This window comes from Amphiura filiformis, chromosome 10 (assembly GCF_039555335.1).
Source record: "Amphiura filiformis chromosome 10, Afil_fr2py, whole genome shotgun sequence".
Classification (NCBI taxonomy): Eukaryota; Metazoa; Echinodermata; class Ophiuroidea; order Amphilepidida; family Amphiuridae; genus Amphiura; species Amphiura filiformis.
Genome location: NC_092637.1, coordinates 41,250,014 through 41,262,762, shown reverse-complemented (window position 1 = coordinate 41,262,762; position 12,749 = coordinate 41,250,014). Strand labels below are relative to the sequence as shown.

The following is a 12,749-nucleotide window of genomic DNA, read 5'->3' as shown; positions in this document are numbered from 1 at the left end:
GTGTTGTGCACTTGGGCAAGGCACTTTACATCACTTGCCTCTCTCTACCCAGGGGTGAAATGGGGAGCTGTTAGGGATATTGTCCATTGAGTGCCGTCCAAAGGTATGAGCATGCCTTGGGCATTGTATGGCAGCTGACATTCTCTAACGACGGCAGAATAAATGTAAAGCGCTTTGATACATGTGAAAGGCGCTCTATAAATGTCATATTGTTTTTATTTTTTTAGTAATTTTACAGGTTTTCAAAATAGGTTGTTTTGTTTAAACTTGAAATTCTATTAGAAACGTCCAATTTCTAAAATCTAATTCCTAAGTAAGCTAAATATATGTAGATCTTTGAAATTAAAACAATATTACCAATAAAAATGCTCTTTATACCTAAACCAATTCAACTTTCCCGGTATAAATCATTCTTGGACACCCTGTACTAGCTTCATTTCAATCAGCAATGGCCAATTCTCTTTAAATTTTAAATCTTGTGCAAAAAGTTACTATTTTCGCCTGTTTTGTCAAACGGTTGTACATTCACTGAACTATGACTTTGTTTTAGAGCGCTTTCAAATTGATATGTAAAATGCATATTTAGGCTTTCTGTACTGTTTTCCTAAGCATTTTGAGCGTTTTATTTAAAGGGCGCCCTATGAATGTGTGCCCAAAACTTCTTGTCCCTCTCGGCTTGCCAAAATTGCTTGCACCCCCCCCCCTTCCTATTCGAGTCCCCAAAAATTTCTTACCCTTTCCACCAGGGCTCATAACTATTGCATAATCATGTATTAACAATTCTTTGCAAAAAATGGTGTTGCTGAATCAACAACGTTTTATCTTACCATATTTAGCAACATTTAATTCATTATTTTTCACATGTATCGCTACTTTGTCAAATATTGAATTACAACAATAATTTAAGCTAACTGAACAGAAAGTAGCGATGGGAATAAAATTAAACTGAATTACGATATTCGCTTTCACATGGAAAGACAATGCAACCATTAATATGCCTTTAAACAGACACGAGCTTTAGTAAACCGTTACTTTAGTACTGTTTATCTTTATGTTGCTAGCAGTTCGTTTCTTTTCTAAAATTAATAAATGCTATAGCAATAAGGACTATTTTTCTTGTCGCATAGGTGATGTCACTCCTCAGCACATTTCTCAAACAGTAAGCATCGGTGAATCTGTGACCTTCACAATGGACACAACCAAGTCTACTCTCAGATGGTGGCATAATAACGCGCAATATAGTGGAACCGGAAACCGTCCAAATTGGGATGACGTCACGAGCGTTACAATCCCCAGTGTTACCGTCGATGATGCAGGTGTCTATGAGTGCCATGAAGCTGGAAAACGAACTGATGGTAAACATGCCATTTTCCAACTGATCGTTAGAGGTATGCTAAGTAAATACACATAAAAATAATACTCTTACTCATTACTCCGTCAACTCTAATGCCAATTATCAATGATTGGTTGTAAAAGCCTGTATGCTGGTCTGAATTTAATGATATGCTAAATATCCCAGTTATATTAAAGCTGTTACATTGTGGATCGCAGCTGTAATAGGGAAGCATTTTAGACCTAAAGTACAGATGTGATGGCACTAATTTACGAGTAAGACTCTATACTGTTGTGGTCCGCTGGAAATATCTTCATCATCTTGAAAGCGCTATTGTAATGAAAACCCGGTAAATTAGGCCTAAATCAATATTATTTCGACTAAATTACCTTGTTATACATGAAATATATTTTATGTTCAGTCTTAGGATACTTAAATATATTAATTATCGGTTTAGAATTATTACCTGCGTAATTTACGGTAATGTTCTGATGACCAGCTAGGCTTCAAAGTCAATACAATCGTAATGTAATATTAGGTGTTATAAAATTAATGTTTTGCTTCTCATCCCCTCCCTCCAATTTCTGAGATTTGTCAGGTTTTTTTGTTTGTTTGCGCGCACACAACGCCGGTACGCTTGTTGATCTTCAATGACCACGCGATAATGCTATCGCGTAATACACGTGCGAAAACTAAAATGCGATTTAGATGTTTGTGACGGTTTTGTTCATTTAAAACAACGGTGATATCCTCACAAACTTCCTTTTTTCTAAATAAAAAATTTACTTAAACTGATTAAGGGATCTAGAATGAGCGTTTTAAGCGTTTCGACAGTATTTTTGTGGGAAATGAGAGCATATCAGACATATCGAATTACATTCTGAATGCGCAGAATGTCTTTCTGATATCAAATAATTTTCATTTTTTGAAATTGACGATATAATACAAATTTTATGACAAATTATCAAAATTTGATATTTTTCACATTTTTGATATATAACAGTCCTCGAAGTAAATTTTATAAATCTAATGATATATTCTTAAAGTGTATGCAGCTGGGAGGAAAAGCCGACGATCAATTAAAAATGTTGACCTTTCATATTGAAGATATGGAGTTTTTCCCCCAAAGACCTTTTTTTTGGTGTTTTGGGGAAAAAATCTTCAATACGAAAGCTCAAAATTGTCAATTGATCGTCGGCATTTCATCCCACCTACATACACTTTAAGTATAAATCATCATATTTATAAAGTTTACTTCGAGTACTGTTAAATATCAAAAATATCAATTTTTAATGATTTGCCATAAAATGTATATTACATTGCGAATTTCAAAAAATTAAAATTATTTGATATCAGAAGGACATTCTTCGTATTCACATTGTAATGATGTCTGATGTGATCTATTGTCCCGCAATAAATACTGTCCAAATGTTTATACCCCATCCCTTAATTTCAAACACCCCCTAAACGAGTTTTACCCTACCAGCAAATTTAGCCCCTTAATAAGGTAATTTAATATTGAATTTACCCACTTATGAGTTTTTGGCCAGTAGAAATGCAACAAATGTACCTTTTTTGGATTCCTTATTTACCAAAAATTTGAAAAGGTACCCTAAACAAGTTGTTCACTTTAAAAAAAACTACCCTTATTCTTGAAAATCAGTGTTTTTAGACCCTAAATGCGTCATGCGCGTAACTTGCCTTTCCTAAAAAAAACACCCCTTTTTACTTGTTTTTTGGGTCACGCATGCGTACAGACCATTTATGTGAGTGCCCCCGGGAATAATGAGTATAAAACATAGGACTTTGTCTTTTGCTTATACAATATCGTGTAAAATGCATTGGGTGGCCAATATTTGTATCGTAATGGATAACACTACTCACAATATTATGACATGATATTGGATAGATAAAAGACAAAATCCTATATTTTGCTCTCTAAGTAGATTGCGTACATGTTCTTAATTATTTAATACATTTGTTCCTATCATTTAGCCTGCGAAGCGGATAAATGGGGTGATACTTGCCGATACACGTGTCCTCACTGTTACAATGGAGGAATATGTGATGAACGATCTGGCGAATGTGTCTGCGCACCGGGATTCAGTGGCGATTTGTGTCAAACAGGTAGAACCACAATGCTAAGACCACATTAATTTGAAAGTATGTTTCACATCTCCTCTGAAGTTTATTTCTCTGGAAATTTAAAAGTTTTTATTACTATTATTCATGTTGGACATCATTAATTTACGACTAATAGGAATTCGGTTTTTTAATTGCTATAATGCTACATTAAATAAATCAGAGATACAAAATGTATGATTTAAGGGAAGACCCTCATCAAAAACACCCATTTATAGTCATATTTTATTGTCACTCCAGGTAAAAGAGCAGACTTTTTTCTTCCACATACGTTTTATTCCACAAAAAATCGCACTTACTGTTCCAAAGAAATTGCAACTTGAAGTGAAGCATTTTGCACGATCAAATGTATAATTTATGTATTTTATTGTATTTCAAGCCGTGACATTATGTATTTCATTGATTTTCACGTGGCGATTTATAATATTTTTACAGTAAAATAATGCTATCTTCACAGCAAATTGTAATAAACCAAGTGCATAAATTTTTACATTCTACATATAATAAATTTTCATCTAATGTGCATAAATTTAGAAGGTGTATCTAGATATAAACGTATTTTTTGCCCGAAATGATGATTTTGAACCTTCCAAATAGTCAGTGGACCCATTTTTAATGGATTTCTATGAAATTCAGACATAATGTACCTCAAGTCATTTGTCAAAAAATGTTGGAGTCAGATTTCCTAATTTTGTCCCCATTCTTTTTTATCGTAGGACATTTTGTCCAAAAAGTGCTTTTTTTTTGGTGTTTTAGGCTTTTTGCTGATTTTGACCAAAATAAAAGTTTTAAAAAACTGACTTCAACATTTTTTTAATACAACTTTTCTCTTTCATCTAAAATAAATAATAAAAAAAGCTCCTAGCTCATTTCCCTGGGTCCATGGACTATTTTGAAATTTGACACCTTCAAATCTAAGATGGCGGCTAATTGAAAATGCAAATTAGGTGAAAATCATCTTTTTCCTTTTAATGAGCCAAACGTCCTACATACCAAATTTGATAATCATAACGCCTTTATTAAGAAAAAGTGATTTTGATGAGGGTAAAATAATATAATATTTGGAAATTTTATCATTAGAATGCACAACATGGCAATAATATTTCATTTTGCAATGGTTAAAAAAAGGAAGATATTAATATAGTTTTTAGGCATGACTAACGCGCACAATTGTCCAATGCGCGCGGGAGCTTTGAGACAAAATTATTAAATAAACGGGGCTTAAAAAGCACACACATTGGATTAGAATTAATTCTTATAGAACTTGTATTCATAAAAGAAACACGACTTTGACCCAGATTGTCTTATAATTGTGCTCTATTTTATGATTGGTTTATTATAATTGTTTACGATGTGGTACAGTTCACGGAAGAAATAAATGGGGACAAGACGGAAAACTACGATGCTCAGGAATTAGTGACCATGGCGAGGGCTGTAAAGGAAAGCTTTTCTGCTTGCCACACCCATATGGTTGTTCATGTGCTGCAGGGTATAAAGGGATCGATTGCAATGGCGGTACGAATTTTTCATTATAAATTATCTATAATTGAAGACCGAATTAAAAAGACTAGTTTGCGTCTGCCGTCAGGGCAAAGGCGGACGTGATTGGTTGCTGACCTGCACAGTTCGGCATTTTGGTCTAGTTGACAGGACGTCAGACGCAAACTAGTATTTTTAATTCGGTCTTCAACAATACTTCATATATTCTGAACTAATTCGCAAACATGTAGGGAGATATGTTTTTTTTTTTTTTTCAATTTTATTTAAACAAAACAAAAGAATAACCAATTTTTATATGCCACTGATTAATGTGTTATAGTGTTTGATGGCATAAGTAACAAAACCTCACAGATTGATCTCTTTCAAAAGGCACTGTGGCCCACTTCATTCCATAACTCATTTTTAAATGAGTTGACGTTAAAAAATCAACTTGGAATTTGTTCACCAGATAGCGTATTGCACACAATAGAACACCGAAGTTGTCGTTAATCGGTTTCTCCCACTCGACCATAAATTTTGGGTTGCCACATTCGGCCCGCAAAAGCTCAGCATTTTTAGCCCGGTCGACCCATGACTTATGTGACGAGTAGCCTATAAACCATTGTACAGCGTTCATTTATAACTTTTGTAAGCGCTGGTGAGGCTTTTACGATATCAGTTTGTCCATGATGCAGTCTTGTCAAGACACCTAAATTAGCTAAAAATGTACGACTTGTTACAAAACTATATTTTCTAGAATTTCAGAGAGTACTTTAAATATTTGCCGGTTATTTTTCACACAGTAACGTTAATTAGGCAATGCCCATATACCTATAACATGCACTGTTTGTAGAGGTCACGAGTCAATGGTGAGAGTACTGTGTATTATGTATAGGAAAATGGACAGTAACTGCAGTATATGCTTGGCATTAATTCACGTAGGCCTACTGCCCTTCCTCATATTCGTATTTATTAAAGTATTCTTGTTTTAGTTTGCAAAATACAGAGGCAAATTTAAAAAGATATACTTCCAAGTTTTCTATATACTTGAATTTGCGTCAATGTACACACATGATATAAAGCTTTAGCTTACATCCAAGTTCGCATTGCGGTACGACTCGTCAGCCCATACAGCGCTCTGTTTCAGACTTGTGAGAAAAAGAAAGTGATAAATGAGAAGAGGTGGCATATATGATCAAATAATCCAACAAAGAATCACCCTGCCTATGTGCCGGACATAGGCCTACATATTTTATACTTTATTATTATTTGGTCCACAACAACAACCATCACGAATGCTGTGCCAATTTATATTAGCCTAAGCTGTCTTTCGATCTACAAGCGCTGAATCTCCCAACTTGACCAATATATTCGCCCTCAGTAGTTACGCTAACTTGACTGGAAACAAATGTCTTTGTTACACCGTATTAAAATAATGATGTTTCACATGCGTTAAAATGTTTGTTTCTATAGTATGTGAACCGGGTTTCTACGGAGCCAATTGCCTTTCTGAATGTAATTGTGCTGCTGGTGTCACCTGTCTGAAAGACACAGGAGAATGTCAGAGTGGACAATGTCATCCAGACTGGTATGGAGTGAATTGTCAAGGTAAATAAAAGTTGAGGGTGTCCTGCGGAGGACACCTTCAAGTTTGGTCAATATTCAGATTTTTACATATTGTAATGTACAATAATTAACAAACAATATCCTATAAAACCATGCATTAAGGTACTGCTGTATTTGTGCTGTATTTGTAACAGCAGTTCGTACAACGTCATTTTCCCCATTGCTGTTTCATTGCATTAAACAGCTGTTAAAGTGTTTTGCTTATGAATACTAATCAGTAAACACCAAAATGTTTTTAAAACCTGATAATGCATTATGCTTTTTGGTTTTAGTTAAAACATTTTGATAACTTATCAATGTCGGTTTATTTACAAATCAAGAAAAATCTTTGTTAAAACGTGTTATACTGAAAAAATAATACAACAACATTTTTTACCAAAATTCGAAATGCTATAGTAAAATATCATTTGCAAAACACTGTGTGTACTTTTAAGTTCACACTTAAAAGTTCTTTTAATGTTATTAAAATCGTTTATACCCTTGACCCTCACATACCCTTTAACCCGGCATTTCCCGTTTGTGTTTGCTGAGTAGTAATCGAACTAGACATGTTAAAATATCTATTTTAATTTTGCTTTAAAAAGTAAACAGTGTACCGGTACTATGTATTTATGATAATGGAGTTTGTTTCTTGCTGTTCGAATTATATACACCATGACGACTTCAAAAAGGCATCCAAACTCAAACTCTGTTTAGGTTATAGCATACACAAGTAAACAATAAACGGTTCCAAAAAGTAAGTCCCCCTAAGACATTTTAGTATAATCCAAAAACGGCTTGATCAATTCTCTTGTTTTAAAGTTTGAAACATAGACTGATTAGTTATGCATCAAGTGAGCGGGTTTTTGTTGCTAATTTTGTATCATCATCATTGCATAATGCAGCCATATATGAAATTTTCGGCCAAAAAAAGTTGCATTTTCCTACATAGGCTTTTTATGCTTCAATTTGTGTTTGACATTTTTTTCCCTTTAAGTGAGTAATTTAATCAAAAAAGAAGCATAATTTAATTTAATTAAATATATGCTTTTCTTGATTTTGGTCTCGCACATTCAAAAACAGTTTTTACGGTTCAGTGAATAAATTACAATGAATGCTGCAGCTTATTAATGTTTTCAATAATGAATAGGCCTTCCTTCATGTCAGATGGCGTCCAAGCATTGTTCTTCTCTCCTGTTAGTCAAGCTGGTTCCCGGCCTGCTGCAAGAATTTGCTGCAAAGTCCTTTAAGGTGGCCTTGTCCCTCACTTGTTCGCTTGTAACAAGTTGAGTCTTGATAACGGCCACCCATATAAATGTTGGTTGAACCAATCAAGGAATGACCAATGAAACACGTATAAAACATCTAACCAGGAATATGTTGGTCCATTTGTTAAATTAATCAATAAACACAAGATTTGTCATTGAAGTTACAGCTGTTCCTTCCTTAAGTTTAAGGGCTGGGGTATGAACGTTTGGACAGTATTTATTTTGGGACATTAGAGCACATCAGACATATCGAATTGCATTCTGAATATGAAGAATGTCATTCTGATATCAAATAATTTTGATTTTTGAAATTCGCAATTTAATACACATTTTATGGCAAATCATTAAAATTGATATTTTTGATATTTAACAGTACTTGAAGTAAACTTTATAAATCTGATGATTTATACTTAAAGTGTATGTAGGTTGGATGAAAAGCCGACGATCAATTGAAAATTTTGACCTTTCGTATTGAAGATATGGATTTTTTTTCTTTTTGGGAAAAAATCCATATCTTCAATATAAAAGGTCCAAATTTTCAATTGACCGTCGGCTTTTCCTCCCTGCTACTTACACTTTAAGAATATATCATTAGATTTATATAATTTACTTCGAGGACTGTTATATATCAAAAATTTGAAAAATATCAAATGTTTATAATTTGTCATAAAATTTGTATTATATTGTGATTTAAAAAAAAAGAAAATTATTTGATATCAGAAAGACATGCTTCGTATTCATAATGCAATTCGATAGGTCTGAGGTGCTCTCATGTCCCACAAAAAATACTGTCGAAACGCAATAAATGCTCATTTTGGATCCCTTAATTAGAATGAAAAACTTGTTAAATTTACGCATTTTAATGCATACAAATAGCCAATTTAGAAAAGTGCAACTTTTGTTGTTGAATACAGTTTCATAATTACTTTCATTGACCGAAAATCTATTCTCATGTTCTCTGGTGAATCAATGTGTGCTTCCTATATTGTTTAAATATATTTGTCTCAGTATAGCGCCATCATGAGCGTATTGCAATTGCGTTAATATGTAGTCTCGGGTCAGACTGTATGCGGCTATCAAAAGCATACTAGGAACGACGACTGGATGTGTAGGAAACTAGTTTGGATGTGAACGGCACTATGACGTTCTACCGCACAATGTCGTAACACACAACCCGTATGGCGTTGGCAGTGAACGCCTCTTCGCGAAATTTGTAATGTTTACTTAATTTTTGTATTTCATAACATATGGTACGGAAAAACTTGAATCTAGCAATAATATTAATTATAATACTAATGTAGGGAGAACATAGGTACATAGGTTTCTAGTAATTTTAATAATATTTGCATTAAAATGTACTATTCTTTTTGTGTGTAGTTGGTCAATCCATATGTGGTCATATGACGGTCTTGTTATGGTTATGAATGATTATTTTCGTTCGATTAGTTAAAATTACGTTAGCTTACTGATATGGATAAAGTGCACCTTTACATACTTAACTAACATTATTGCTTGTTTTCTCCTGACTACAACTTCAACGTGACGTCATCGACTGGTCTGATAAAAGAATTTTGTCCAGGTGGGTTTATATTAAGGTTGGTATCAACAATTTAATTACGGTATGTAAACTTTTTGGCCACAAGCTTGTGAAATAAACTAAAAAAATTGTTATTTGTATGCAAAGTGCCTGTATAACAGTCTCTGGAACCCAAAGCACCAAATATGCACCAATATATCTAATAGGTAATCGTTACTCTGAGTTTCATGCCTAGAAATTGTCAGACGACACGATGAAATGCTTTGGGTTGACTACCATCTCTTGGGAATATGAATGGATATACTTTCCATGGTGTCAACACAGCCAAAATCTAACCCAGAATCAGTTTGCCTATCGGAGATAATCAGAAAGTGCTCAACTGCAAATACAGGAGCGTGATAACAAATTTTTAATCAGAGTTAGATTATCTTTTGAATAAAGTGCTCAATTGAGACTTAGTAGAAGCAGTTTGCAAGTATTGTTTTTTTCATCTCATAATTTCTCTGGTTTCTATCGTAACAATGCCTATGGCTATCATTGCACACCATGGTACAGTGATCAATAATCAGAATCTGATTCTTATTGGACTTGTACTCGTCTATATTTGGTCTAGCACCAACAAAACAACATACGTATCCCGAGTACCAAATTTGGTTAAATGAGGGAATATACAATATTCGAATTGAAGTGAGTTAACCCAATTTAGAGATGATGCCTTGCGCAATACCACTTTCCCATGCACTTGGAGAATCATACTATCTCTTGGTATTGAGCACGATGATGTTCACACGGAGCTTCACACAAATCCAACCAACTATCTTTCTTGGACTGTCCTAAAAGTATGTCATTGGAATGCACGCAGTATCCGTAACAAAACTACAACGATGTTCCGATTTTGGAATTTGACAAAGTGAATGTTAACAGCGTGATAAGTTCGGCAAATTAGTGACAGCCGAGCAGGAGTTTTTGCTCAAAATCGAGTGGAAGATAATAACATAGTTAAGAATAGATGGGTCATCAATAAATTGGACAGGATACTGATTGAAAATGAGTAATCTTCCCTAGAAAAGGGACTCAACGCCGTTACGCCGCGGGAAAGTCTGATGAAATAATAGATCGTAAACACTAAAGTATAGCATGTCGAAAACTCGCCTCGTCGGAAACTCAAAGTATACAAACGTATGTTATCGTGAATCCAAAGTGCCGTCTAATAACACCAAAAAGGTGAACATAAAGCTCTGGTTAACTTGAAAAAGATGACAATATCACAATCTTACAGGCCGACAAAGGCCGTGCCACAATAGTTCTTGGTACCTGAGACTATGAAGCTAAGATGGAGTTTTTGCTCAATGTTCAAAGCACATACCAAAAGCTAGCCAAAGACCCTAAGCAGGCATATTAACGTGAGCTCATTGGTATCATACGCGAATGGCAACATAATGACCCTATTCACTTTGTCGCAACTGATCACTTTGTTGCTGTTGGCAGCGGTTGGCCATGCTTTATACTCCAATTAGCCCGGAGTTATCGAAGTGGAAATCTGAAAGCGAGGCCAACGATGTAAATTACATACACCCAAGAATGCAAAGTTAATTTGTCAAGTATTTAAAATCATCAGAAAACGAATGAAGGCATAACTAAGAGAACATTGTACATATTGTGCTCAATTATTACGTTTTTTTATACCAAGAAGTTATTTCACGGTAAATTATGGTGATCTTAAGCTTATCTCTAATACTTTTTAATGACTAATCTTTATCGACAATTAGTCCATGATTGTCGACTCACAGGAAAACTGCTTTGTCGACAATATCGTCTACAACAGCCTTGTCGACTACAGCTCTACCAAACAGCACTAGAAGAAATAGAATAATATGTGTACATTTGTCAAAAGGAGCAAAACCTCTTTATTGAAGAAAGAAGGAGAGTAAGCGCAGGATAGGGTGCTTTTGGAAAATTGAACGAGGTGATGCAGAGCAACATGCCATTACACCTTCAAAAAAGAAAGTCTTCAACCAGCGTGTCCTCATAGTCATGACATACGGCTCAGATAATGACTCAGATAATGGAACAAGAATGGACAATTTGAGAGTGGCTCAACACATTATGGAAAGGAGCATGTTCGGGATCACTAAAGGAAACAGGAAGAACACAGTGGATCAGAAGCATGACACAGGTCATCGATTTCATCCAGACAGTGAAACAAGAGAAGTGGTCTTGGACTGGGCTAGAACATCAAATGGACCAACGGGGTTACAGAATGGATACCTAGAAATGGCATTAGGCACCGAGGAAGACAGAAAGTTTGAAAGTGAAAACATTGTTCTTTCCTATCAACAATGACACGTCATCTGTGACCATAATTTAATTTATGGTTGTTGAGTAACTGTCTTTGGAAGACAAGGAGACCTCAAGCAAAATGTACCACAAATCTGCCATTGTCTGCGCCATTTGCATCAGTTAACATTAGAAAGGAATATCTCACTGTTTGATTAAAACAATCGCCACTTACCTAAAATCAGTAACGAATAAAGAACACATATGCGATCACAACAGTATTGTATATTCTTCTCATTTCTAATCAACCTGGCCACACGCTCCTGAAAGATGACATTCCACTCTTCAAGCAAGATCTCTCTTAAAACAGATTAGCACCTTTAATTCAAAACATATTGCAAACAACCTTTCATTCATTATTTTATTCATGCATTAACCCACTCATTCATTCATGCGTTCATTTATTCAAAGCAATGCGATGAGGGCACACAATGGTCAGTTTGGCACATTTTCTTTGGGACCTCTCTGTATTTCAAAGAAAATTACTTAGCGGTGGAATAAGTAATCGTCACAATTGAGGTGTCATTGTGGACAGAATATAAAAATGTTTTCACTGATATAAAACAATATGGAGACAAATTTCAAAAAATTTCTGATAATTTATACAGCCGTTTTTGAAAGTTTCCAAACTTTTTGTGAGGAGTTTATTTAAGTGTTGAATGACTGTTTAAATCTTAAGTGCTTATTTAACAATCAACACGTATAAAATTTTACTCGAACAATTTAACCAATAATTGAGCAGTTATGAGGCCTAAAAGTGTCTATAATTCTAAAGTGGATGCCAACCATAAAATTAGAATGTGACAACATTCACGCAGCATGCCATGCGTTGGAAGTGGACACGGGGTCGCCAACAGACCAAGAGCTAAAAAAATTTCTTGTTTTTGATATTATTTTAATACGCACACATTCGGTAAAGACCTTGATTTATGTATAACATCGGTAAACTTGCATATTTGGGTATCAATCATTGTTGTATTTACTTCTTGTTTGTGTTTGTGCGTTTCTTTTTTTCTTTCTTGTCCTGAAATAAACAAACCTGTGGCTA

The 12,749-nt window shown here is 34.7% G+C and overlaps 1 long non-coding RNA gene across 1 annotated transcript; it reads left to right on the top strand.

Moving 5' to 3' along the window:
• The first annotated feature begins 1,317 nt into the window (after positions 1-1,317).
• LOC140162866 (uncharacterized) lies at positions 1,318-6,529 on the top strand. The gene is made up of 4 exons (XR_011860365.1): positions 1,318-1,388; positions 3,329-3,460; positions 4,838-4,990; positions 6,428-6,529. It is a non-coding gene; the product is annotated as an uncharacterized lncRNA (long non-coding RNA).
• The last annotated feature ends 6,220 nt before the right edge of the window (positions 6,530-12,749 follow it).